Source organism: Cyanistes caeruleus, chromosome 7, assembly GCF_971803275.1.
Source record: "Cyanistes caeruleus chromosome 7, bCyaCae1.hap1.1, whole genome shotgun sequence".
Taxonomy (NCBI): Eukaryota; Metazoa; Chordata; class Aves; order Passeriformes; family Paridae; genus Cyanistes; species Cyanistes caeruleus.
In genome coordinates, this window is record NC_141707.1 from 2,114,321 (window position 1) to 2,141,078 (window position 26,758).

General features: G+C 41.2%; 1 long non-coding RNA gene across 1 annotated transcript; it reads left to right on the forward strand.

Annotated features, from left to right (window-relative positions):
• Positions 1-115: 115 nt before the first annotated feature.
• LOC147652056 (uncharacterized) lies at positions 116-23,920 on the forward strand. The gene is made up of 3 exons (XR_015288929.1): positions 116-242; positions 8,142-8,288; positions 12,121-23,920. It is a non-coding gene; the product is annotated as an uncharacterized LOC147652056 (long non-coding RNA).
• The last annotated feature ends 2,838 nt before the right edge of the window (positions 23,921-26,758 follow it).

Below are 26,758 nucleotides of genomic sequence, written 5' to 3' on the forward strand. Positions count from 1 at the left end.
ACCTAGTTGTCAAAATTCTATTTTCATTTATAACATGGGGGAGAAAGGGGTGAGGATCACGAAATGGAAGTCAGACAACCAAAGGGGTTAATCCCGTCTGGTTAGTTTGGCATTTAGAGAAAGAAGAGGGAAACACGGAAGTGATTTCTCTGAGAAAGACTGCTGAGAGTTTTTTCTGTGCCTGAGATCAAGCCAATAGCTAGCCAGTTCTGAGAACTGACAGCATTTTGCACTACTGAAAAGTAAGTCCACCTTTGTGAATTCCGTATCTTAAAAACTCTAGCCCGGGAACTTCTTTCTCTTTCCGTCCGGCCTTGAAAGGTAGCAAAACTCTGGGGCGGCTGGCACACTCCCCCGCAGCCCGTGCGGCCTGGGCTGGGCAGGGCCAGGCTGGTCCCCAGAAGCTCCTGGGGGGCGGATGGAGTCTTCAGGCCAACCCCGCCCAGGCTGGGTCAGCCTGTGCTGCGGTGCTGGCTTCTCCCGGGAAGCCCTTCGGGTCCCGTTCTGGCGGGGTGGCCGAAGCTCACTCCCAGGAGGCTCCGGGCCCCAAGCTGGGCCGGACCAAGCCCTCGCCGACACCTCTCCCCCTCCCTCCCGGGCCGGAACTGACGGCTCCAGGCCGAAGACCGTCCCCTCCCTCCCAGCGGCTGCCGGCCTGAAATCCGACACTGTGACTGCCTGCCGCGCCTTGGGGCAGATTTAACCCTTTCACTACACAGTTGAGACATGCAGACTTTAATCCTCTCTGCAGAGAGAGAAAAGACAGAGCAATCGACATGTAAAGAAACAACATGAAACATCAAAGTCAGTAAAAGAAAGAGTCAAGCCTCAGATGGAAAGAGAATGAGGATGTTATATATGACTTTCAAATTTCAGACAACTAGGTCTAGTTAATTAATAGAACACTTTAATAAATTGGATACAAAAATAGTAAATAGCAATGTGATATAGAAAGGAATACAATTTAGTAAAAGAGTACAATTTAGTGAATAACCATTTGATAGAAAAAATAGAATATAGCAAAAGAGTACAATTTAGTAATATATTCAGATATCTGTCTGTGTATATGAATATATAGTTGGCCAGTAATTAAGTATGGTTAAGGCATAAGCAAAATTGACCAGGGTACAGGGAGGGCTTGTTACCCTACTTCACGTACAAAACAAAGCACTTCAAGCTAAACTTACATACTGTATGCTTATACATATTCATTAATGTTTCCCGTAAGTTTCCTCCTATTTTCAACTTTTCTGACTTTATGTCACTTTTCTTCACGGCGCATGCCTCACTTAGGCTTGCACTTGTTAGGGGGGTCTTCAGGCTTCTTTTGGTGATCTTTTGGCGAAGGCTTCTCCTCTTCCTCGTTGTCCTTTGGATAACCTTACAGGTTTGTGCATACGTACTAAGCTTTGTGTTATGTAAGTCTACCTCAAGGCTGTTTTAGTCTTGAGACACCGCTTATCTTCCAAACTACACACTGTACCTCAATTTTGACATGTAACATCTGTAAAGGGGTACATCTGCTTTGTAACAGTAATTTTCTTGATTGTTTCTAATAATAACTTTCCAAATAGTTACAATTTAGTTAGCGCAAATCAATTCAATTTATTACAATCCCTCATTTCTCTTTTTGATCACATTGATACATGCTTCTGAATTTTAGTATTCCTTTATATTCTTAATCCTGTTTCTTGTGTTGTCCTTATTTCCATTTCAATTTTTTCTAACATTTCTCATGCTGCATCAAGCTTTTTACACTCTCTTTCAAATTTGGTTAACATCTCTTGAGCTATTATCGTTTCTTTTTGTTCAGTTAACATATTTTTACTTTTCTTTTGAGTGCCTGTAGATTTTGCTTTTAATATCATCAAAGAGTTTGGCTTCACTTTTTCTGCTGATTCTGGATCAGTGGTTATGGCAGTAACTTGCATTCCTTGGATTACTGAATGATTAGTCTAATAAAGGCATGGAATCATACAAGGTAGAAACAATAATCCTAATGTAGAACACAATATCATAAATCCTAGTTATTTCCACCAAGTACCTCCAAAAAGGTTATCCCACCAGTCAGTCTTCAGAATAGAATTCCATTTCTGAACTGGTACATGTGCTACTCTTTTAATTTCTTCAGCAATTTTCATCATGGCTTCTCCATGATCATCTATTTCCACACAACATTCAGACTTGTTAAAATCTTCCACAAACTCCCTCTTCTTCAGCTAACAGGTAGTCTGGGGCAATTCTGTTTTGATATACAAATGCTCGCATTTGCAAATGCTGCTTGGCCAGCAACTTTAAGGCAGTAGACGTATGGTTTGAAACTACTTCAACTACTGCATGTACCCTTATTAACTGATTCACTAAATAAATTTGGGTTCTATATCCCCAAGATCCATCCTCGGCCCAAGTGGCTGGGTCATAATATGCTATGATTCTCTCTGAAGGCCTTTTGTCCTCACCCCATTTCTGTTTTCATCCTGCTCTTGGGAAGTCAAAGTTCAAGTCCCTTTTATTCCTTTCTAATGTTTTGTAAAGTAGTGTTCCTAACATATTGCTCCTGGACCTCGGTATAACAAAGAAGAAGGGTTGTATAACTCCTAAGGTACAGGTTCCTTTCCACTTTTGGTGTAATTCACTGTATGTTCTTTGCCCACAAATCCAATATATTCCATCAGGGACTTTCCATTTATTACTTGTTGTACCTGGTTGTTCCCAATAGAATTTTAGGTGACTTATGGATTGGTACAGGTTAGCGCCAGGACTTTTATACCAACACAAATCAACATGGTTATCTCACTTGCAATTAGTTTCTTTTATTATTCCCCAATATCCAGCAGGAGGTTTTGGTTGCCAGGTTTTTGTATTCTTATCTGAATTTACTACTAGGGTAGATGTACAAGGGGTATATCCTACCACCTCATTGTATTTCTTTATTTCTCGAGTTATACAAACTGTCCCAATTACTTGATGACTCAAAATCCATCCCCCAGGTCGTTTTAATGTCTTGGAGATTTGAGTATGGTTCCATTTTTAAAATTGCTCTGGAGCTAAATTCTCACCTCTCCATGGCCATCTTTCAGTCCTTCTGTGCCCCCCACAAATCCAGCATTTGGATAGTCCTAGTTCTGTGGCAATTTCTTGCATCAGATCTACAAAAAGGCTTTTAGTTGCAGTTGGCAAGTCCCAGTCCCTATACTGCTGTTTTAACTGTTCATACAATTTATTCAGTTCTTCTGATTCTTTCCCTGGAATCTTTTTCAAACTTTTCTTTATTTCTCTTTGTTTTTCTTCTTTTTTCTCTTTTGATGCTGTATTTATATTTGGCTCATTTCCATTTTTGTCTTTCTCAAAACAATTTTTCATATTGAGGACAGATTTGATCATTATAAGGATGAGGAACTTGTCCATTAAATCCCAAGTTTTTCCCTACCCAATGCATTTTTCTGTTCTTAACACAAATATCAAGAAAATTCTTGTGATTGTAACAGGCCACGTTAACATATGGATGTGCTACAAACACAGACTCCATCTTACCTGTGATCCACATAGATTGATTGCATTTGTCACATGGATCAGAGTTACTGATATTTTGTTTTTGCATAGTTTGCTCTCTCATGGTTGGTCTATGTGCTGCTTCATGGTTTCTGTCTCACTCAGTCTTACAGCTTTGGCCCATCACCAAAGGTGGAAGTAATCTTCAGGAGTTTTAACTTTCTACCTTCCTCAAGGCCCCTCAGGTTGCGGCTAATGGCCGAGGTGCCAGTCTTCTTGGTAGCAAAGATTAGATACTGGGATCTAGTCATTGGCATGTTCCATTTCACTGGTACCTTTGGTCTCATTATATTTGCATGAGCCGTTTTAACCAAATCAAGCATTTAAGTTTGATTCAAGAATGGCACAGATTTTGCAGCATAGACTTATCTCTCCTTTTGGGCTAGCCTGCTACTTTTTATGCTTTAATTTGCTTTTAAAACTAAAACTTACCTGTATAAATCAAATTTATTAAACTATTAATGTTCCAGAGATGTGCCAACCACAACTTCAATTTACAACCCAATTGGTGGGGTATCTTCTTTTCTGGATGTTGGGGTGATTGTTATGTCTTCATCACCACCAGTAGGTACATTCACGATGCCAATTTTTATCAGAAATGTGACTATGGCACGGTACACAAATCTCCACAGCAGTTGTTAATTATGATACTCTGGTTTATAATATTATGAATTGTTCTCTCTCTTAACTGTTCAAAAGCTAATACAGCAAGGATTCATTGGTCAAAGTTCTCTATTAATCGAAGGACTGCTTATAAAGATCCATCTTCATATCTCAAACATGTTCCTAAAAAATCGCTAAAAAAGCTTCCTAAAGTTAACTGTTCATGCACATGATATAAGCAAGTTTAACATATCAATTGTCTTTCTCTTTCATTTGCTTTAGTTACTCTCCACCATGAATTAAGGCAAATATTACAAATAACATGAATCCATGGGTGATGCTCTAATCCATGCTTAGTACAACCCCAGAGTGTTATTTGTTCCAGTACCTTTTTAGTAATAAGCATTACTAGTTTCTTTCTTTGGAGTTGTAATTTGCCAACAGAATCTATTAATGTTATTCCCTGAGGGTGTCTTAGAAGATTTTCAATTCGTCTAGATTGTTCCCACAGACCCAAAAAGTGTCAAATTCCTTTCCACCGGTCTTGTTCTGCTTCTGGATTTAATGGAGTTGCTGTCAGCAGCCAATCTGAAATGCCTAGTTTCTCTAACAGTTTAAAATTAATTTCATCATAAAACACAAACTCTTACTGATTAATTATTAAAAGAGATCTTATTGTATCCACATCTCACTTGTATTACTCTTTGTTGCTCTTGTAGTGTCCTTAAAGCTACTATTCATTCTGTGTGATATGCTAAATAAACAAGTACTCTTTGTGCTTGATCTTCTATTATAAATTGCTGCAAGCGAGTATTGATGCTGACTTGTGCTGAAGCCAAATTTCCCAGTCTAAAGTCTTGCTCCACCATGCTAAAATACTGTATACAACTGATTACAAAAGCTACATCTCTTTGGTCCCAGGGTACAGCTGTCCTATACCAATGTCGTTGTCTTATCCTTTTAATTCTTATCGCTTCACACGGCTCACATTTTACTATACAATAAGGAGCACACTTATGACCATGTTTGCTGCAACCCTGTTGAAATAAATGTTGGGGGTTAGGTGTCCTCCTTTTAGTTCTAGCTCACCTGTGGAATTTTTACCCATTAGATGAGGGAAAACCTGACTGTGAGTACTTGGTGAGTGCTCAAGAAAACACAAAAAGTTCGTCTGGGCCGGGGGGGAAGGGGGCAGGAGAAAAGGAGGGTGGGAACAGTTTGGTGGCTTCTTCAGCTTCAGAGAAGGACACTTTGAGTGCGCAGAGCTGTTGTGGTAGAGAGAAGGAAATTTTGCCATCACCCAGACGGAGCTGCGGCTTTTTCTTCTCCTTTTCCCCTCTTCATTGGTGGCCTCGCAACCCCCTGTCCTGCTGGGATGTGTGGCAGTGCCAGCCACCACCACTGAGCTGCTGTTCCACCTCAGCCACTGACCTGGGATCTCAGCTCATCCCTGCTGTTCCAGCCGACTGTTCCTCAGAGCCCTGCAGGAGCACCGGGACTGACTGCCCGAGGGGGTTTGTGAAACAAAGCCTCTCCTCCATCCCATCTCAGCCGAGAAAGCTGTCACGGGGTCCCTGGTTCTGTTTTGTTGTTAATGCTGTAGTTGTTGTTTGCTTGCCTTGTTATACATATTAGAAAAGAACTGTTATTCCTATCCCCAGATCTCTGCCTGAGAGCCCTTGATTTCAGAATTATAATAATTCGGAGGGAGGGGTCTGCATTTTCATTCCAAGAGAAGCTCCTGCCCTCTCTAGCAGACACCTGTCTTGTAAAACTGAGACAAAGAAACCACTCTCTGTGGGATGACAGTTTCTGATCTTTCTGCACTAAGGATATCTTGGATATCCTGGAATCATGTTATTCTTCCTACATGTGGATGGCACACTGAAATTATTGCAGGATTACATGAAATCCATAGCTGAAAAGGATTTTCCATATCTTAAAAATGAGATTCACTTAATAAATTATAAAAAGAATTTAATATAAACAAAAGACAATTAGGAGACAAAAGAAATAAAGCAAAGGGTTAAAACGGCCGGGTGCCCTGGCGCCTTGCCAGGAACACCCCTGGTATCTCAGGAATACCCTTTTTATACCATCCTTGCTGTGAGGGGTTAATGCATATTCAAGCATGTCCCCTCCCTGGTTCCACCTTCTTGGATCATGTTATTTTCTGCTGGTCAGCATAATTTTTGCTGGTCATCATTATTCTAGCTGGTCAGCATTATTTTGGAGTTTTGGTTTCCTTTTTGCTGCAGATGGTCACTTGTTGATAATAGTCTGGGCCCCTCATCCTTCCCCTGAGGGCAGCTGGGCTTCATATCTTCTGCTGATAACAGTTTGGGTTCTATTGTTCTCCTGATAACAGCTTGGGCCCCAGTGTCCTTGCCCTCTGGGGTTTCCTTGCCTTGTACCTAGGAAATTCTTTTAAACTTAAGACTTGTTAGCATAGCTAAAAAGTATTTAATATATAATATTCATCTGCGAAAGCCAATATCACAATACAAATATATAACACATATGACCTATGGCCTATGGGCACCAAGCACTCTCCTCAGCCATGCGCTGATCAATTACAAATTCATTTTAGACTGTTTACTTTTCAGACTTTAGTAAAGTGATTCAATCTACTTTAACTATTTTTCAATTTTACTTTTAGGTCTTCTGATGTCAAAATAATTTTCCAATCTTTATTTGGTATAGGTCCTTTTATCCATGTAGCATGAGTCCAGCCTTTTTCTGCTGTTTGAACTGCGGTTTCTGTGGTCAAAGAACAAGAAATTATTCTTCCCACCAAGGTTCTAGACTTTCCCCTTTCCAGCATTTTATCAACACATATTGTCCTGGTTGAATAGAATGTATCAGAAAGTCAAGGGGAGTTGTCTGAGCTAAAATGCCTTTTTCCCTTAACTCTCTCAAATTTCTAGTGATGGTTGTAACATATCCTTGGATGGTAAAACCCATTTTACCCCTTTTCTATCATAATGCACATAGCTCCTTGTACCTTGTAATGCTGATAAGAAAAGAATAAACAACTGAGACCGAACAAGAGAAAACTGCCTCCCTCTTGTCAATCTTCAGTTCAAAGGGAAAAAGAACCTAATCCAAAAGTCCCTAATGAGACAAATGGCTCCCAAACTTGGGGCACTTTAAAATGAAGGCTCCTGTTGAGGAAAAAAAAAAAAAAAAGAGAAGACAGGGAAAAGCTGGAAAATCCCCTGGAAAGGGGAAACAGAAGATCTCAGTAATCCCAGTGCTGGTGAGAGCGGACAAGCCAAGCCAGACGTCTGTGTTATAAATTTGTATTGTGATATTGGCTTTCGCAGATGAATATTATATATTAAATACTTTTTAGCTATGCTAACAAGTCTTAAGTTTAAAAGAATTTCCTAGGTACAAGGCAAGGAAACCCCAGAGGGCAAGGACACTGGGGCCCAAGCTGTTATCAGGAGAACAATAGAACCCAAACTGTTATCAGCAGAAGATATGAAGACCAGCTGCCCTCAGGGGAAGGATGAGGGGCCCAGACTGTTATCAACAAGTGACCATCTGCAGCAAAAAGGAAACCAAAACTCCAAAATAATGCTGACCAGCTAGAATAATGATGACCAGCAAAAATTATGCTGACCAGCAGAAAATAACATGATCCAAGAAGGTGGAACCAGGGAGGGGACATGCTTGAATATGCATTAACCTCTCACAGCAAAGAGGGGATAAAAAGGACACTCCTGAGATACCAGGTGTGTTCCTGGTAACCCACCAGGGCACCCGGCCGTTTTAACCCTTTGCTTTATTTCTTTTGTCTCCTAATTGTCTTTTGTTTATATTAAATTCTTTTTATAATTTATTAAGTGAATCTCGTTTTTAAGAATTTTTGGGGGCTCCGTCCGGGATAAGCACCTCACCTCTAGGACCACCGGAGATCCAGAACGGGGAAACAGGCGCGCCCCTGCTGAGTTCAGCAGATCCCATTCTGTTTCTTCTAGCGTGGGCCAGCGGCTGCAGGTCAAAATCCCGAGGACAAGAAGGAGAGGATTAAAGCAAAGAAAAGGGGAAAATAAAAGCTCCCTAAAAACCGCGGTATTTTTGCTCCATAATTCTTGTGCACGAAGACCCAAAGAAGAAGACGGATTGTAAGTAATCTTTGGGGGAGCGGGAAGCGGGGGTTGCAAGACACCCCCGGGGTTACTGGGACTGGGTCTCAGGGGAGGGGTGAGCCCCTCGGGAAAGGGAGCCCAAGGTTTTCCTGGCACAATCCACTGGGAAAACAGAGTAAAACGTGGATTCTCTAAAACTTTGTCAAGTTGAGGATTAAATCCAAGAAATTTGGACTTAAAACTGCCAAATTGAGGAATAATCCAAGAAACTTGAGATATTTGACATATTACAGTGCCCATGGGCGGATATTAACAAGGGAAGTAAAGAGCACCTTATTGTCTTGCTGTGACTGGGTGGAGTTGAATGAACAGATGTGAGAATGCGTAAATAGGTGTGATTGTTGCGTTAAATTTTGGTGGTTTTTTTTAGAATTGTGTTGTTAAAGAGGAAAGGTTTTCTGTGCTGTGCTGGAGTGAGGGTGAGCAATTGTGTTGCTAAAGAGGAAAGGTTTTCTGTGCTGTGCTGGAGTGAGGGTGAGCAATTGTATTGTGTTGCTAAAGAGGAAAGGTTTTCTGTGCTGTGCTGGAGTGAGGGTGAGCAATTGTATTGTGTTGCTAAAGAAGAAAGGTTTTCTGTGCTGTGCTGGAGTAAGAGTGAACACGCGTCAATGCTTCCACAGGGACTGGATCACGGTGGGGACACATGGAGGGATTCGCTTCCTCTCTGTGAGCTCGTCTTGGAGCCCCGGGGTGGCAAACCAGAACTGGGGCTTGTAGCCCAGGAACCGCGGGGGTATTTTATCAAATCTGTTCTCAGCAGGATAGCAGCTCTGGTCTCAGAGCAAAGCCAAGGTTATCTTTAGTGGTGATCTTCCCTCTGTGCCTTTCCTCCCCCCCGGGCAACAAGAGCTGCTTGCGGGGGAGGGGTCGCTTTGGTGAGCTGGTATGTGATTCAGTGTTTGAAGTTGTTTGTTTTTTGGTTTTTTTGGGTTTTTTTAGAAGTTTTCTTTGCCCCACTGTAGCGGCGGTGAAAGGTTTTCCTGGGAGATGGTGCTCCCAGAGCTACTCCCTGCCGAGCTATTGAGATGGAGTGGCAGGTCAGCCTCAGGAGTGCAAGGGAGCTCCTGGAGCTCCGGCCGGCGGTGAGTCCGGCCAGACCCTGATAAGATCAGGGCACGGAGGGTACCCTGAGGGGATGAGTTCAGCCCATCCCTTTTGAGTAAAGTGAGGGCAGGGGCCTTCTAAGTCTTGGTGCCCCTGGATTGTTTAAACTTACTTTGGAGCTCTCAAGCCGCAGAGCTGTGTTTAGGTGGCTGCAGGCAGGCTGGATTGAACCACAGATGCTGGTTCGGGTTCCCTGCTCCAGGCACAGGGGGATCGGAGGAGCTCTCAGTGACTCCTGGAACCTCCTGAAGCTGTGAAACAGGCCAGGAACATGCCCAATGGTGATAGAGCTGGGTGAGTCTCTCTGGGACCCAGGTTTTCTATGCCGGGGTCTTATGAGACCTCGGGCACATTAAGTTCTGTGATTTCGGGAGTAAGGACTGGTGTCAAACTGTCTCATAGAGCTTTTTCTTAGCCATATGTGTGAGTGAGATATGGAGCAGTACTGACGTATGGTATCAGCTCCAAACCAAGGGAGCTGCACGTTGCAAGCCTTTGTTTTACCGGGTTCTGAGAGAATTCCATGTATGATGGTGCTGTGGCCTTCTGCAGCAATAAGTTGTGTCAGTGCTTAAAATTTGAGATTTCAGGAAGAGTATGCATCCTGGGAGAAAATGGAAAAAGAAGTGAGCTCTGTTTGTTTTTTTCTTGAATGACTGCAATATTTATTTTGTAGAGAAACAAATCCATTTCTTAGTATGCCTTCCAATTTCTTTACTTTAGTGAATATCGTAGAATTTTGTGGTTGATTTTAATTTTAAAGGCAAGTTACAGTAATTTGCATAGTACTCACTCCTTGAGGTGAAAACTTATCAGGTTGTCAATAAGTGTTAGAGCTGTTAATCCTAATGTTGTGTTCCGTGCTGATGGGCACAGCCCATGATTCTTAACAGCAGAACCTGGTGCCAGCCTAAAAGCAAAATCCTGTGGATTGTTGTAAATCTTTTTACTGCTGCTGAAAATTATTTTGTCTCTTTTCACAATATGAAATGCTGATCATCTCTCTGATGATTGCTAAGGAGTTATTGCGATAGTGTGTTTAGCTGAAGATCAGGCTCAGAACTGCCATGATTTCTTGTTCTTTTGAATTTGCCAAGAAAGTGCATATGTCTCTAGGAGTATTTGTGTTGTTTTGCAGCTGTGCTTATTACAGAAGCAGAAGTGGACCCAGTTAAAAGATTAAAATTAAGATAGTTGGTGTTTCGAATTGAGAAGAGAATTGTGGAAACTCTAAACTTGGTCTGTTTTAATAAGTACATGTGTTTTTGGAGATGAGTCTTATTTTGTGAAAGAGGAGTTTGAAAACAATTGTAAGAATAGTTATTGCTATAGGCTGTTCATAGTATATAAGCTGCAAGTACTGTTGAAACATAAAGGTATTGTCAGAAACTTGTCAATGTATCTAAATGCCTGTAAGAATAAAAGACCTGATCATATCTTTTCATGGGAAAAGTTACACTAGAGATTATTCACATTAAGCAGCTGTATGAGGATAGACTCCTTTGTACCTGTAGAAAAAAACTTAGAGAAGAATGATGTCTGTGTCTTCATTTCTAGCTTGACTGAAGATCTGTTCAAGGAAGTAGAAATAGAAATTGCAAGTTTTGTTTAGTAGCTTGCTAGCTGACTGGTCTCTGTGTCTAGTGCCTTTGATGGCTTTGGGGAGCGTCCCCCAAAGGAGGTGTTAGAATTTGTTGTTGATTCTGAGGCAAAGTAATTTGTGTAGTGGAGATTCTGGAGGGATGTGGTGTAAAGAGTGGCAAGATGATAGTGGTAGAGGAAAAAAGAGAGAGGAGTTTGCGTTTTCTTTCATTAAGAGTTGTAAAGATTTTTAGAAAGAGAGCGAGAAGTGTCTTGTTAGCTCTGAAGAGTAAGCACTGGCTTGTGGGGAGAAAAACTTTCAAGCGCGATTAGAGATGAGAATTGTGCCCGAAATAGGAGATGTTAGGAGCATCTGGAGCGCTGGGTTAAGAGTTGCTAGGTTTAGGTGTTGTTTTATTGCTTTTACGTAAAGCAGCTGTAGCAGGACCCGGTCCCTGTGAGTGGCGAACAGCAGGGCCCAGTGTGGCGGTTCCCGGTCCTCTCCCACCCGATGTGAAGGGTGCAGAGCGCGGTTCGTGAGTGGCGCTGCTGGAGCGGGACCCGCCCTATCTGTGCCAGGGTCTCGAGGGGTGCGAAGTGCCGGCAGTGCTCGCCGGCCCGGCAACGGTGCTGGGTGAGGTTTGCTGCTGAGGAGCAAGCTAGCCCAGCAGAGGAGCCGCAGACCAGAGCGCTGTGGACTCCGGGCTCTGCCCCTCGGCTGTGGCGGGAGCTGAGTGTGTTTGAAAATGCCAGTCCTGTGTGTGAAGGGACGGCACAGCAGGGAAAGAGGAGACACGAGCTTTGCCCCAGGGTCAGCACGCAAGTGACTGGCAAGGACGCAAGTGGGCCCCTGCAGAGCGAGCGGCTGAAACAGCCTGCTCGGCCCAGAGCTGCGGCAGCAGGAGTGGGGGAGAGAGCCTGAAAAAAACTGCTGTGAATGGGAAAGGAACGGAACAAAAGCCGAGAAACAGACCGGTAGATGATGAGACCAAAGCAAAAATAGTCTTGCTCGTTAGGTTCTGAAAACCTCATCAAGGAGTTTAAATTTCTTGAAATAGGATCTTTTTTTTTCTCACTTATTTTTTTTTCTTCTCTTTCTTTCTTCTACTCTCGTTGTTAAAAGGAAGGGGTTTGTTCTAAGAAACCGATAAAAGAAGTTTGTGAAGCTAAACAAGCAAATAGTAACCAAAAGGTAAAAAAGGTAATGAATGTAATTTATTTGAAGTCAAAACTAACCTAGACTTTCTTGTTTAACTAATCTGAACGCGCAGAAAGAGATTGGCTCCTATGTTAACTGTTAAATTTCGCTGATGGAAAATTTTGATGTGATGTTTTCATTCTCCCTGTGTTATTAAGAAATTGTTTTCAGGTACTACTGATAATTAAGGCAGAGAAGCTGCAATCTGGACCAAAGAGTGAAGTTGGATTCACACCAATAAGATCAAAAGAGCTGAGGACTGGACTGTAACACCCAAACCAAGTGATAATACCAAATGTACTCTTGAGCAGAGACCGGCGGTAATGAACTGAAACAATCTAAATGATCCAAGGAATGAGCTAAGAATCATGCCTAACTGGGAAGTAAGACCAAGCCTGTATCAGTAGTTTCAAGTCCTGCCTGGATAAGTTCTGGGACACTTTCGATATCCACCTTGGGGAGGAAAACTCCCACTCCAAACAGGAGGACTGGGGCTGTTTTGGTTGAGAAATCCTCGTATATTTTTACTTTTGCCTGTGATTTGTATAAAGGAGGGGGGAGAACCACAACTTCCATCAGTGCCACATCATATATATTGTCTAAATCATACCAATACGGGGCATGCTATCTGGATTAAATATAAGTGTTTAAATTAGAGAATAATAGGTATTGTGGTCCACAAAGTTAAGCCTCTCATTGCAGGAAGTGTTAGGTGTCAAATCTATTAAGGATAATTTAAATGATAACTTTTTTTACAGATGGGAAATTACTAGTGCGTGTTGAGTGGGAAGTACCTGAGGAACGGTGGGAAACTGCTGTTAAAAGGTGTCAAAAGAAATTTGCTTGGAAATTACAAAAGAGGAAGTGACAAGGAAATAAGGGGGCAAGACCAGACTGACCACTACAACTTGCCACCGAGAAGAATATAAAACACCTGCTGTGAGCTGCAACCTCATAGGCAGGATGGGTGGGGGTGTAAGCCATACTGGACCCCTATTATTCCTTCTTCTGTCACTTATCCTTCTCCCTTTTGGGACACCAGCAAAGCCATGTTACAAATGCTATCAAAAGCTTTACATGGAATGACACCGGGGCTTCTTATTACCCACACCAGTATCGATAATCACTGCTATAACCCATCCAAATTAAGTACTTGTATGAATAAAGGGAAAATATTAGACTACAGAAAATCTAGGAACAAGTAGCAACAGATTAGAAAACAATTGCCCAAAAAAGAGAAAAAGATGGATTTTCTTCACAGTTGTTGCCAGGAGAAATAACCAAGATTTGGTAAGAGAGCAAATGGTAAGTGAAAAGATAAAGCCAACACAGTAACCTAGACCTGTATTAACCTCACATCAGGACATGTAAGCAAAGCTCAAACAGCAACTAAATGGAGAAAACTTCTTCATGAAGTGAGAAATACTCCTAGTAAAAAGTATAAAGCTGGTAATAAAACTTGTACATAGTAAGTTCCAGAAAAACCAACTCAGTATTAGACCCAAAGGAAAGTAAAAGAAAAAATTGTGTACATAGTAATAGAACCAGATTCTTCCAGTGTAATAGTACAGGGAAAAATCCTTACTCTGGAAATAGCCAAATTTTGGGGAAATATAAATCAACAGAAAAATGACTATTAGAAAGCACCAGATGTCTTATTTTGGGATATGTGAGAAAAGGGCATACCCAAAGCTCCCTTTGCAATGGAAGGGGAATTGTACTCTGAGAATGATTCAGCTAGGATTTTTCTTTTTGTCAGGACGAGACAGAAATTAGTTCGAGGTGTTGGTTTTTGAGGTCCTAAAAAGAAATAAAAGGGAATAGTTTGAGCACCTCAAAAATGGGGAGATGAGAAATAGCCCCTGAACACATATTAGAAACATTCTTGGGCACAAGATGGAAGTTGGCGATATCAAACCCCAATTTTTGCATTATGAAACTCCAAGTTGTTGTAGAAATCATAACCAGTGAAATAGCTGGAGCTATAGAATTAATAGCCAGTCAGTGATGAAAACCACAGTGGCAATATATCAAAATGAGCTGGCTTTAGACTATTTATTGGCTAAAAGAAGGGGTGTTCTGTGAGAAAATTAATACATAAGATTGTTGTTTTCAATGACAATAAAAATGCCATTCTAGATATCGCCAAAGAAATCAGAAAAATGGCCCATGTGCCAGTCCAAAAATGAAAATCAGTAATGTCCACTAACTGGTGGGATACTATATCGGGGATAGAGTAGTAGAAGAAGCTAAGTTTCTTCTCCTTGTAGCAATGCTACAGCTGGTTTAATATTTCTTCCTTGTTTAATCCCCTGTTTAATTTGGCTAATCACCAAAGTAGTGCAAGGCATGCAAATAGAAGTAATGCCTACAGACTCAAAATTGGCTACATCTGGAATGTCACAAAAAAAAAAAGATGAACGAGTGCTAGAAGCTAGAATACAAGTATTATTGCTCAAGCCAAATGATTTATAAAAAAAGAAGAGGAGGGGTTTGTTATAAATTTGTATTGTGATATTGGCTTTCGCAGATGAATATTATATATTAAATACTTTTTAGCTATGCTAACAAGTCTTAAGTTTAAAAGAATTTCCTAGGTACAAGGCAAGGAAACCCCAGAGGGCAAGGACACTGGGGCCCAAGCTGTTATCAGGAGAACAATAGAACCCAAACTGTTATCAGCAGAAGATATGAAGACCAGCTGCCCTCAGGGAAAGGATGAGGGGCCCAGGCTGTTATCAACAAGTGACCATCTGCAGCAAAAAGGAAACCAAACTCCAAAATAATACTGACCAGCTAGAAGAACGATAACCAGCAAAAATTATGCTGACCAGCAGAAAATAACATGATCCAAGAAGGTGGAACCAGGGAGGGGACATGCTTGAATATGCATTAACCTCTCACAGCAAAGATGGTATAAAAAGGGTATTCCTGAGATACCAGGGGTGTTCCTGGCAAGGCGCCAGGGCACCCGGCCGTTTTAACCCTTTGCTTTATTTCTTTTGTCTCCTAATTGTCTTTTGTTTATATTAAATTCTTTTTATAATTTATTAAGTGAATCTCGTTTTTAAGATCTGTGAGCTGTGGAATGGATCACAGATAGAGGAGCTGAGAGAAAGCTGACCCTCAGGTCAGGTAAGCCATCAAAAGGGAGCGAAAACATGGGAAACATGTCCAAACCTGAGGGGGAGGTTTTGGCTATCTTGGAAGTTATGGTAAAGGAGCACCCGATCTGTGTCCATGGATGAGCTTAAAAGCCTTCTATCCTGGGTATGGGTAGAATTCCCGAACGTGGATTCACAGAAAATTTTTACCCCAAGCCTGTGGGAGAAGATATAGGTGAGAATATATGAAAAAAACACTCTTAGAGACCAGGCAGCGACTGAACTTCTAATGGCTTCTGCAGTGACTTATGAAGTCATGGCCAGTAAATGGAACTCTGAAACTCAGGCAAGGGACACGATGGCTCCAGAAAAACAGAAGGGTTTGTCCCAGTCAGATGCGGAATCCTTGTTCCCGCACGCTGTAAAGTCTGTGGCAGCCTTCCTGAATTTTACCGTAGCAAAGGGAACGTCTAAGCCTGTTGAAAGCCCAGAAAAACAACTATACAGAGGCGAGGAGGTGATTCTAAAACGCGGGCAGAATCTGCAAAAAGGGGGCTTGGAGCTTTTGCAAGAGTGTCTGAGTTCTCTTGGAGCTGTTCCAGTGCTCGGTGTGCTGCTGCAGGCAGAAGAGGGAGGGGAAACTTCCTTGGCCACCTGCGTGCCGGCAGCCGAGTCCCTTTCCGGCCCCAGGGGGGTGGAGGGGACAGCCCTGTCCCCCCTGGGAGGGTTCGGGAGGGTTCGGCCCGACCCAGAGCGGTCCGGGACCTCCACAGGCATGGCGGCCCCTGCGCCCCGCCTGCCAGGGCTGGGCCTGCAGCCACAGCTGTCAGTCAAAGTGACGTCACAGTGATGCAACCACCGCTGCAGCTCCAGACCCCGCCTGCAGCACCGCCCCCAGGCCAGCCCTCATCAGGGGCGCCCATGACATCACAGGGAGGCATGGTGATGTCACAGGGGGGCGTGGTCCCATCCCTCTGTGCCCAGCCCAGAGCCGGGGCACAGGCAGGTGGACAAGCGGAGCCGCGGCCTGCACCGAGCGCTGCAGCGACACTTTTAAAATTGAATTCGCTTTGCAATACAGCTGCAGCAGAGCAACAACAACTGGAAAAAACAACAGCTTCACCGCAGCAGATAGATTCACTGGATCACTGGTCTTCTGAGCACAGCCGTGTTAATCCACAGTTCTTTCAGTCTACAAATCCTCCCACAGACATGGACTCGGGGTTATGGAACGTGTCAATACAAAGTCCAGTATCTCTGGAATGGTTTCAGAAAAATAGCCGAAAGGCAAAAATCAAAAGCATTGTAAGATGCATTACTGACTAATCTGCAAATGATTGCAGTCAGTTAAGCTTCAGAGAGGAGCTCCTATTGAAGTGCCTTCAAAAATGGATCAAAAAGTTTAAAAATGTTGCATAATATAATATATATGGATGTTGTATTTCTAATGATATCTGCTAGTTTTGTTTTTACAAAATAACATAGAAAATGATGATACTTATGCATCCCAAGAAATTTAAAAGATTTTTTCTTATGTTTCAGTATTCCCAATACATGAAGGTTTTGAAAATGTTATCTTCTCTATACATCTACTGATAATATAATATTGTATGATATGGAATGATCAACAAGTATTATTACTGTAGTTACAGTTAATTTCTGCAAGATGCATTTTTTTAAAATTGAGTTGAAAGATCATATGATTAACCCTACAGAAAAAGGATTTAATGACAGGTTCCTTGTTGCTGCCTGTTCATTTTGTTCTGATTATTAATTTAAATGGTTTGCTCCTGATGTTATTCCCCCCATGGGTTGTAATGGTTTTACCCGCTTGTCAGTTTTGTAAACCCCTCCCCTTTTTCCTGAACCTTCCTTGTCTATCACCCTGTTCCTGCCCCTGAACCCCATCAATCTATGTAAACCCCACCTCTTGTTCTAGCTCCTTCCCTGTCATTCATCCCTCACTCGAAGCCCCATTGGCATTGTGATTGCCGCCCCTCCCACATGTGATTCCTATTGGTCCCCAACATTGTAAGCCCTCCCCCCAACTCCTCCCCTGAGATACCCTGATTGGTTCCTGTGTTTGTACCCTCCCCACCTTAAATTGAGGCGCACAGAAGTGCTGCTTGCCCAGAGCCTTGGGGTTCCTGTGCACCTTTCCAGCCCTTGTCCCGTCACTGTTCCCTTTCCTTTAATAAACCCTTCTTCCTGGAAAGCTGCTTGGACTCTGGGTCTCCTCCATCTCTTCGCCGAAGCCCACGACGCCGTGATCCGCAGAGCCTATAGTGGCACCAGGGCTCTGAAGGTTCGGTCTGGGGAAAACGGCTCCCAGACCGTTCCCCACTCCTGACGCTGCAAGCGGCCAGTGAGCAGAGCTAGCCTAAAGCGGTACGGGCCACAGCGGGCAGCGTCAGTTCCTTTCATTTTTAACCTTTCTTTCATTTGAATAAGTGTATTGTGGATTTAATTCAATACAGTTTTCAGTAATCTCAAAGTTATGTTAACCATATATTACCCATTTGCTTGGGTTTTTTTTACAATTTTAATAAGGTAATTTCAGTGTGAGTCCTTTTGTTATATAAAACACATATAACTGCATATATACCAATTTGGATTTTGGATTTTAGTTTAAAAATTGGACTTGATGCTTCTGAAAAGTGCTACAAAAGCTGAATGGCAACCTGCCAAATCCTGTGTTGTTGTGGTTTTTCTCTAGAAAAACTGCACTTTAAAATCCTAACCAATTTAAGCATATACTAAGCAAATTCCGGTTATAAATAAGTATTTTTAGTAACATTTGCAGTTATTGTGGGTTATTCTCAAAGCTAGATGACATAGAATTGTGATGTATTTGTTACATTTTTATAATCTTTATAGTGAATCCATGTTACTGTTATATTGTGTTTAAAAGGTATATATCAAACTTTTAGCTGCTTATTGTAGTAACAGAATAAGATTAAGTTATGTTTTTATTTAGTATAGATTAAGTGTTAATAGAATTAAGAATAGTCAAGTTTTATTATGTTTAGACTTGAATGTTTTTAAGTTAAGTTTTATAACTTAGATATTCTTTTTAGGTTAAGTTTTGTTATTTCCTTTTGTTATAATTAAATTTTTTTAGGTTTAAATATTGTCTGATTTAAATTGTTTTATGTTTTATTGGAGACACTTGTCTAAACTGCAAAGTATAGTTATTTTCCTAGAGAAGAGGAAGATAACTGCAACTAACAGCTGTGACAGAATGCTGATGAACACCTGCTTGTGAATAGAAGTGAATGCAGTCTGTGACACCCTTGACTTCACCGGGAGTTCTATTGGGTTGTTGCAATCTCTGCAGTTTTTGTTTGTTATAGCTTTCTTATTTTTCAGTGTTTCCAGAATTTTAAGAAGATGTATCATTGTTGAAGATCAGCTGCCATAGGAGAGGCTTCAGATTAAACCAACTGCTGAATGGTTTAATTGGTCTGGTACCTGAGGCTTCTGATCATTTGCTTTGTACAAATGCATTTTAACAGTTTGCTGTGCTGTAAGCATCTCATAGCTGCTACCATTGAGAACCTTGTTTTAAAAATAAGTTAAGAGGCATCTTTCCAGTTTAAAGCCTAGGCCCTGGCGAAGCTTTGACTTTACCTGGATAGAGAATTTACCAATAAACCCAGAAGTTTTCTGCATCAAAACAATATTCAGGTCAATTTGACTTAGCAATTAGTGAATTAATAAAGCAGCTGGATTTTACAGTGGGCTTGGAAAATTGTTATCCGGACATGTTTTTCCAATCTTCCATTGATTTATCAGCTGTGGCAGACTCTGAGATGAGAGTATATATTTAGTATATTCAACAATTCATATTACAGATTATTCAGATAAGTTTAATATCATATAATATTAATTATGCATCTTCTTAATAAGTTTTTGATTGCTGTAAAGGTGTTATTTCCTATATGTTTATACATGTGCAAGTGTTTTACTTTGATGGTTTTTCATTGTCATAACAAAAAAAACCAAATACCTTACTTAATTACAAAAAAAATGGGGGGGAACCAAGGCTATGCCTCAGAAGTATAAAAACCTTATATATCAAAATTTTTTGAAAAAAGCATAAAAAACTTATATATATTTATATATACTACAAATTTTATGAACAGTCTTTTTTAAATAAGGCTGTTACAAAGCCAATTCCATCAGTTATCAGGTATTGTTCTAACAGTACTCAAGAAAAGTTGAGAGAAAATTCTTTGGTTCTGGTCAAAAGTTCAGAAGCAAGATTAAAATTAATTTCAATTAATAATTTGGAGGAAAGCGTAAGTTTTTGTATTCACAGGTTCAAAGCAGAAGTGGCTTCCAGCAAAGAACATGGAAACTCAACAGCTGCAGAGACAAGCAGACAGCCCAAAGAGCAGAAGAGCGAGCACGTAGATGTGAACTGTATCAAGACCACAGTTGACAGCTGAACAGCTTAGATCCCACATGCAAGAGCAATGGACTTTGGATTTCAAGTGAAAGAGTGGGAAAATTAATATTGTAAAGCCTCATTTGTTAAAACATGAGTGAAGGAAAAATATCCCTTCTTGAAAAGTAATCCAGGAAAAGATTTGGGTTGATTTTTTTTATTGTTTTTTTTTTAAAAAAAAGAGAGGGGCAGTTTTGTCCCTGACTAGTGAGGGATTCATCATCATGCCTTGAGGATAAGGCAGTCCATATAACATCGCATACGGTGAAATCCCTGTTTCAGAGTGGGGCTTAGTTCTAATAATTAACAGGGCTAAGGGAAGACACTTGGTCCATGGCAATTTAGTTTCTATCATTAATTTTGTTAATTGCTGTTTAATAATTTGATTCATGCTTTCAGCTCATCCGGAGCTTTCAGGATCGGGTATGATATTCCTAAGTGATTCCTAATGCTTGACTTAAACTTTTGATTACCCCTGCAGTGAAGTGAGTACCCTGATCTGAATCAATAACTTGTACTAATCCAAATCTTGGAATAATATGTTCCAACAAAATTTTTGCTACTGTTTGAGCTGTAGCTAGAGCTGCAGGATATGCTTCCACCCACTGAGTTAATTGACCTACTGTAACTAATAGATATTTCCATCAGCCCACTCTGAGTAGTTCAGTAAAATCAACTTGAATCTTTTCAAAAGGCTTGTAGGCTGTCTGGCGGCCTCCAGAAAGAGGACTCCTCAACAACCTTTTATTCATTTTTTAGCAAGTTAAACATCCCCTACTAATTTTTTTTCTGATCTCTAATATTCTAATACACCCATAAAATTTTAGGAATTGATCACAAAGTGCCCTTGTTCCCCAGTGAGTTTGTTGATGTAAATTGTCAAGGATCTGTCGGGCCAGAGGCTTTGGTATCATATTCCTACCATCAGGAAGAATCCATTTTCCTTCCTTAAGAGTGACTCCTAGTTTCTTTATGGCTTCTACTTCTGCCCAAGAAAAATACGGTGTTTCATTTTGTATTTCTGCTTCTTGGGAAGTCATAATTACACTTCTGTTCTCCTTCAGTTCTGCTTTCTTTGCGTCCTCATCAGCTAAATTATTTCCTCATGTCTTAATATCTCTCCCCCTCTGGTGGCCTTTTACATGAACTACTGCTATCTTTTTTGGACCCTTCAATGCTTCAAGTATCTAACAATAAAAATAATAATAATAGTAATTATTAATTATTCAGTTATTAATCCTTGATGTATTAATTCCTTCCCTTGAATATTTATAAGTACCCTTTCGTTCCAAATTTTTCCAAAGGTATGCACTACTCCAAAGGCATATTTCGAGTCTGTATAAATAGTCCCTTCCCCATCTCTCAATAACTGCAATGCAGGTGATAGTGGCTAGAGCTCACAGGCTTGTGCTGACCAGGATGGCTAAGAGGACCGGATTCTTTTACTTCCAGTTCTTCTCCACTAATTATGGCATACCCAGATTTTCTCCTCCCGTCTATTACTTGAGATAATCTGTCTATAAATAATTCATCTCCTGTTTGTAATTCTCGTTCTCTTACGTCTGGGCGTACTTTTGTTTGTAATTCTATAACTTCTATGCAGTCATGTATTAATCCCGCTCCTGGATCTCCGTAGAGAAACTGAGCAGGGCTTTGTACATTTGTCACTTTTAGTTCCAGTTCTGGGTAGGTTATCAAAATAGCCTCATATTTTAATATTAGGCTATCAGTCAACCATTTTTCACCTTTCTGAGCAAGAATTTCCCTAATATTGTGGCAGGTGTATACTTCTAGTGGTGCCCCAAAGGTTACCTTTCGGGCTTCTTCCACTAACATAGGAGTTGCTACCAGAGCTTGTAAGCATGTTGGCCAGCCCTTACTAACTGGATCTAGTAATCTGGAATAATACCCTAAAATCTTACGTTTTTTCGCCCAATCTTGCAATATGGGTCAATACTCCATAAGCCATTTGATCAGCTATATTAACAAATGATTGAAAAGACTTGTCTATGCAATGGGGCTTCTTTAACTTGCTCAAAGCTTTTCTGGTCTTTTTTAGTCCATTTTAAGTGATTTGTGGTTAATTTTTCATATCAAAATTTCACTTTTCCACTAAACCCTTCTATCCACTGCCTACAGTATTCCAGAAGACCCAGGAACTGTCTTATTTCTCTTTTTGACTTTGGGGGTCCCATGTTTAGTATCCCTGAAACTCTTTTGGGGTCTAGTTTTTTCTTCCCCTTACAAATCCAATGACCTAAGTACTGTACGTCTGATTCCACAAACTGTAATTTTGACTTGGATATCTTCAGCCCATTTTCTCCTAAAAAATGTAAAAGCTTAAAGTACCCCTTCTGGTTTCTTCTTCAGTTTCTCCTGCTACCAGCAAATCATCAACATACTGTAATAACTTAATTCCTTTGGGTAATTCAAAGGACTTTAGAAAATTTTCTATCACTCTTCCAAAAAGATTTGGTGACTCAGTGTAACCTTGGGGTAATACAGCCCACCTTAACTGCTCTCTCCTGCCTGTGTCTGGGTCTTCCCATTCAAAAGCAAAATAATCCCTACTGCCCTCGTCCAGTGGACAAGCCCAAAAGGCATCCTTTAAGTCTACTACACTGTACCAGGTGTAATTAGGGGGTATTTGACTTAGTAATGTGTATGGATTGGTTACTACTGGAAGCATGTTCTTTGATTTACTGCTCGGAGATCCTGAACTAGTTGGTAGCTACCATCAGGCTAATTTACCGGCAAAATGGGGGTATTATGTGGTGACATAGAAGGTTCTGAAATTCCTTGATTAACTAAATTCTCAATTACCGGTTTCAATCCCTTCTGACTTTCTAATGATATTGTTTTACTTGAATAGGAATTTTCATGTTCTTTATTTCAACTTTGATGGGCTGAATGTTCAGCTTTCCTATTTCACCAGAATACCACACAGTGTTGCTAATCTCCAATTTATCTTTCTCGGTTAGAGACTAGATTCTGAATTTTCCTTCGTAGGGTTTTATTTTAATCCCTGAGGCTATTATTAGATCCCTTCCTAATAAATTATTATCAGTCTCATGTATGAACAACAAATCATTCAATTCAAACTTTTTATCTGTTTCTGTTTGCACATGCTTAATTACAGGAACTTGAAAGGGCTCTTCTGATGTTTTGGTCCTAAGTAAATAGAGCCCCTGACCCCCCCCCGCCCCCCCCCCCCCCCCCCCCCCCAATCTTCCTAAATTATTTTTACGTCCTGTTGTCTATTTTTACAAGATTTCTGCAGATGTCCCTTTTTGTGACAATAAAAACAGGTGCGTCTTGTACCCCCTGAGGCAGGACAGGAATTCTGCATATGTCCTTTTTGGTGACAGGAAAAACATACAGGTCTTGTGTCTCCAGAGGTGGAACCCACCTTTTTCTGTTGTTTAAACTTTCCTGTGAGCTTCCCTGTTTTCATAGCTGCCTGTGTTGCTTTGACTGCTGCTATCAAAATCCATGCTTTCATCTTTTGCTTTTCCTCTTCCCTTCTTGTATACCATTTATGCGCTTCCCTTAACAATTCCTAAAGCCCCCTCTCCTGCCAATCTTCTAATTTCTCCAGCTTCTTCCTAATGTGCCCCCAGGACTTAGCTACAAATTGTGTCTTCAAAAGGACGTACCCTGCTGCAGTGTCACAGTCTATGCCTGAATATAACTGCAGGTCTTTTCTCAGTCTCTCCAACCAGTCTGCTGGGGATTCATCCTTTCCTTGATGCTCATTCAAAGCTTTCCCTATATTTTTTCCCCTAGGTGTTACTATGGGGTTAAATGTCTCTGAAAATGTTTCTTAAAATTCTGTAAAAGTAGGCTGCAAGAATGCTTGGTATTAGGGATGGTCTAGCAAGCTGGAATGTTTATGGTAACAGGAACTGGTACTTGGGGTCTCCAAGATACCCACTCAGAGATAAGATTTGTACATGTTCGTACAAGGATGAGCTAACTCTCATGAAGCAATATTGATAAAGCCAATGAAGATTTATTAATGAAGCAATATTGATAAGGTTGTTATAGTAATTACTGCTACAGCTGAAATTGTATAAATATGTGCACTTTGGACAAAGACGATGTAGCTAGATTTGGGTTGCTGATACCCCTATTTCCTGCATGCTTCAGTAAAGCACCTGCATATAACCAATCCATGATTATGTGTGTTCCTGAATGCTGACATAGGCATTGCCTCCTGGATTCCTCTGATAATCATCCACCTAAGATCACTCATATTCTGTCTATCTCTTGCCTCCTGATTATTCCAATTTGGATCTTGCATAGGCCATTTCTGGTCTCCCCCATCTGGCCCCTGATGTTCTCTATCCCAAACTCGCATTCCTGAATGTCTAATCATTTATATTCTATTCTATTCTATTCTATTCTATTCTATTCTATTCTATTCTATTCTATTCTATTCTATTCTTCTATTGTAAATAGGATTCCTAAGATAGACTGCAGTTCTACCCAGGTGTATATGTTTGGTCCCAAGAACTGATCTAACCTCTCTACCACTCCAATAGCATCCTCTAACAGCTTTCCCATCTCCTTTTTGAATTCTCTGATATCCCCTGTATTCAGACAAACACTCACATAACCAATAGGTCCTTGCTCTGGCCCTGGATTTGCCATCGGAACTTCCCTAAGGGGATATAATCAACCTTCCCTTTCTGTCTCCCTCATCCCTTTCTTCTCCTCATCCCCTTCTAGCTCTAGTTCTGTGTGCTACTGGCTCCTCCTGAATGGGGGGTGCACTTGCATTTACAGGAGGAATTTTGGGGACTTGGGGCTGAATGGGCTGATCAGGTTGCCTGTAAGGGGGTGGGAGGTGATCTAGGTGGGAGGTCCCATGGTTCCTGTCTATCCTTTTTGGCTACTTGCTCTTTGGTTTGTAAAGGATACAAGGGATAACCCTCGCTTCCCTGTCTTCTAGTAATCAATTCATCCTTCCCCCGGGGAAGCCACAGGGCAGTATAACCACTCTTTTCCTGATTAAAAGGTTCTTTTGAATTTACATACTGATTTAAAGCTTGACAAATACAATTCAAATTATCTGAACTTTGGCCAATATAAATTATCTTTTCGGGTCATTTCTTTTGTCTATCTCAACATGCAATAATTAATCATTTTCTGTTTACTTTTTCCTCTCCAGGATTCCCATGTATCCCAAAATTGTAACATCATCCCCAGTGGACTGTCCTGAGGAAGGCTCCCTGCCTGAGAAACCCCCTCATGGTTCACAGATATTCTGGGCTCTTGCAAATTTCCCTTATAATTTGCAGCCCCTGGGTTCAAGGACTTACTCTCCCTTGAACCCATTTCTGGCGGCAACCAACCAAGAAATCTCCAGTACCAGGAGAATCTTGATCCCCCTCACTTGCTCCCTGGTTCAACCTTCCCCCTCCCTTAATATTATCCTGTTGCACTATCCCATCTTTTGCCATCTACTTGCCTCCCACCTAATTCTTTCTCTTTCTCAATTTGTTCCCCTCCCCCCCCCACTACTTCTTTTCTGACTACTTCCTTCGCAATCCCTCTTAACTACGTACTTAAGTTGCCTACTATTTTCTCTTATCAAAGAAAGTTGAACCTGACTCTCCTCCTGAGTCATTTTACTCAGCGATCAGATCGCTCTCTTCTTCTCAAAGACTTTCCCGTGGGTTTCAAGACTGGGACTCTCCCTCATGTCCCTCCCAGGGATTTTCACTCGCTCTTCTCTTTCACTTCCCTCCCTTCCTGGATGGTCTTCTCATGGAGAGCCAAAAACATGGTGCGGTTGGAGGTCTGCACTCCCTCTGGGGGTCCGGGCTGCCCAGCCCCGTCTCAGACACTGCACACACACACACAGGCACACAGCTCCCCCCTGCCCAGCCCCGTGGTACTCACACACTCCATTTGCCCATGCGGTTCTTGTGCACAAGACATTTTTACAGGCACCTTTATCTCTGGCTGGCACCCCTACGGGAGCTCTTCTGCACGCTTCCTACAGCTGGCTTCTTTTGCCTGTGCTTTATCCTAATTGGAACTCCTATTTCCTAGCACAATCTAACCTTGGCACCACCTTACAAGATTGGTGAGGAGCTCCTTCCCATGATTAGCTGCTCTTCCCCTAGATTGGAGTTCCAGGCCAATGCACCAAACTGTTATTAATGACTTTCAAATTTTAGACAACTAGGTCTAGTTAATTAATAAATTGGATACAAAAATAGTAAATAGCAATGTGATATAGAAAGGAATACAATTTAGTAGAAGAGTACAATTTAGTAAATATATTCAGATATATACCTCTATGATGGTAGAATTTATTCCTGGGTAGGTGCCGTTTGTAGAAAAGAAATACCACGAGAAAACTGTTTCTTCTGGAGAAGTCCCCATGGAATGACAAAAGAAAACTCTTCTCCCTGCAAAGACTGATGAAAAGACTGTTGTATAGTTAGTACTGCTATAACATCCTAGGTTTTGTATCTACGTTATCAGGTGGGAAAGGAAAAATGTTGGGTGGGAGAGAAAAGGTTTCTGGAGGTTTTATTCTGGTTTCTTATTCTTGTAATCCTGTTAATAAAGTTTCTTTATTCCTTTTAAGCCTATTTTTCTCTTCTCCTAATCCATATCTCACAGCAAGAAATGAGCAAGTGATTTTAGCTAGTGCTAAAACTCACCACATCCACCAAAATAGTGTTTGCATCCCCAAAAACAGGGTTTGCACTCCCAAAACCAGAATCTGGACTTCCTTCTGCACACCTCAAACCCATGGTTTATATGACAAAAAGGGATGATGATTACACTCCAAAAAAGAGGGGTTTCAACACCAAAATCATCATTTGTGTCCCAAACCTAGGTTTAGCACACCAGAAAGGGTCTGTACACCTCAGAGTGCACACCGAAAGTGGTGTGTACACCCCAAAAGCATCTCTTGCACCCCCAAATAGCTCCTTCTCCACTGCCATAGCCCTCCAAACCCCAATTTCACCCCCTTCTTTTTCACCCA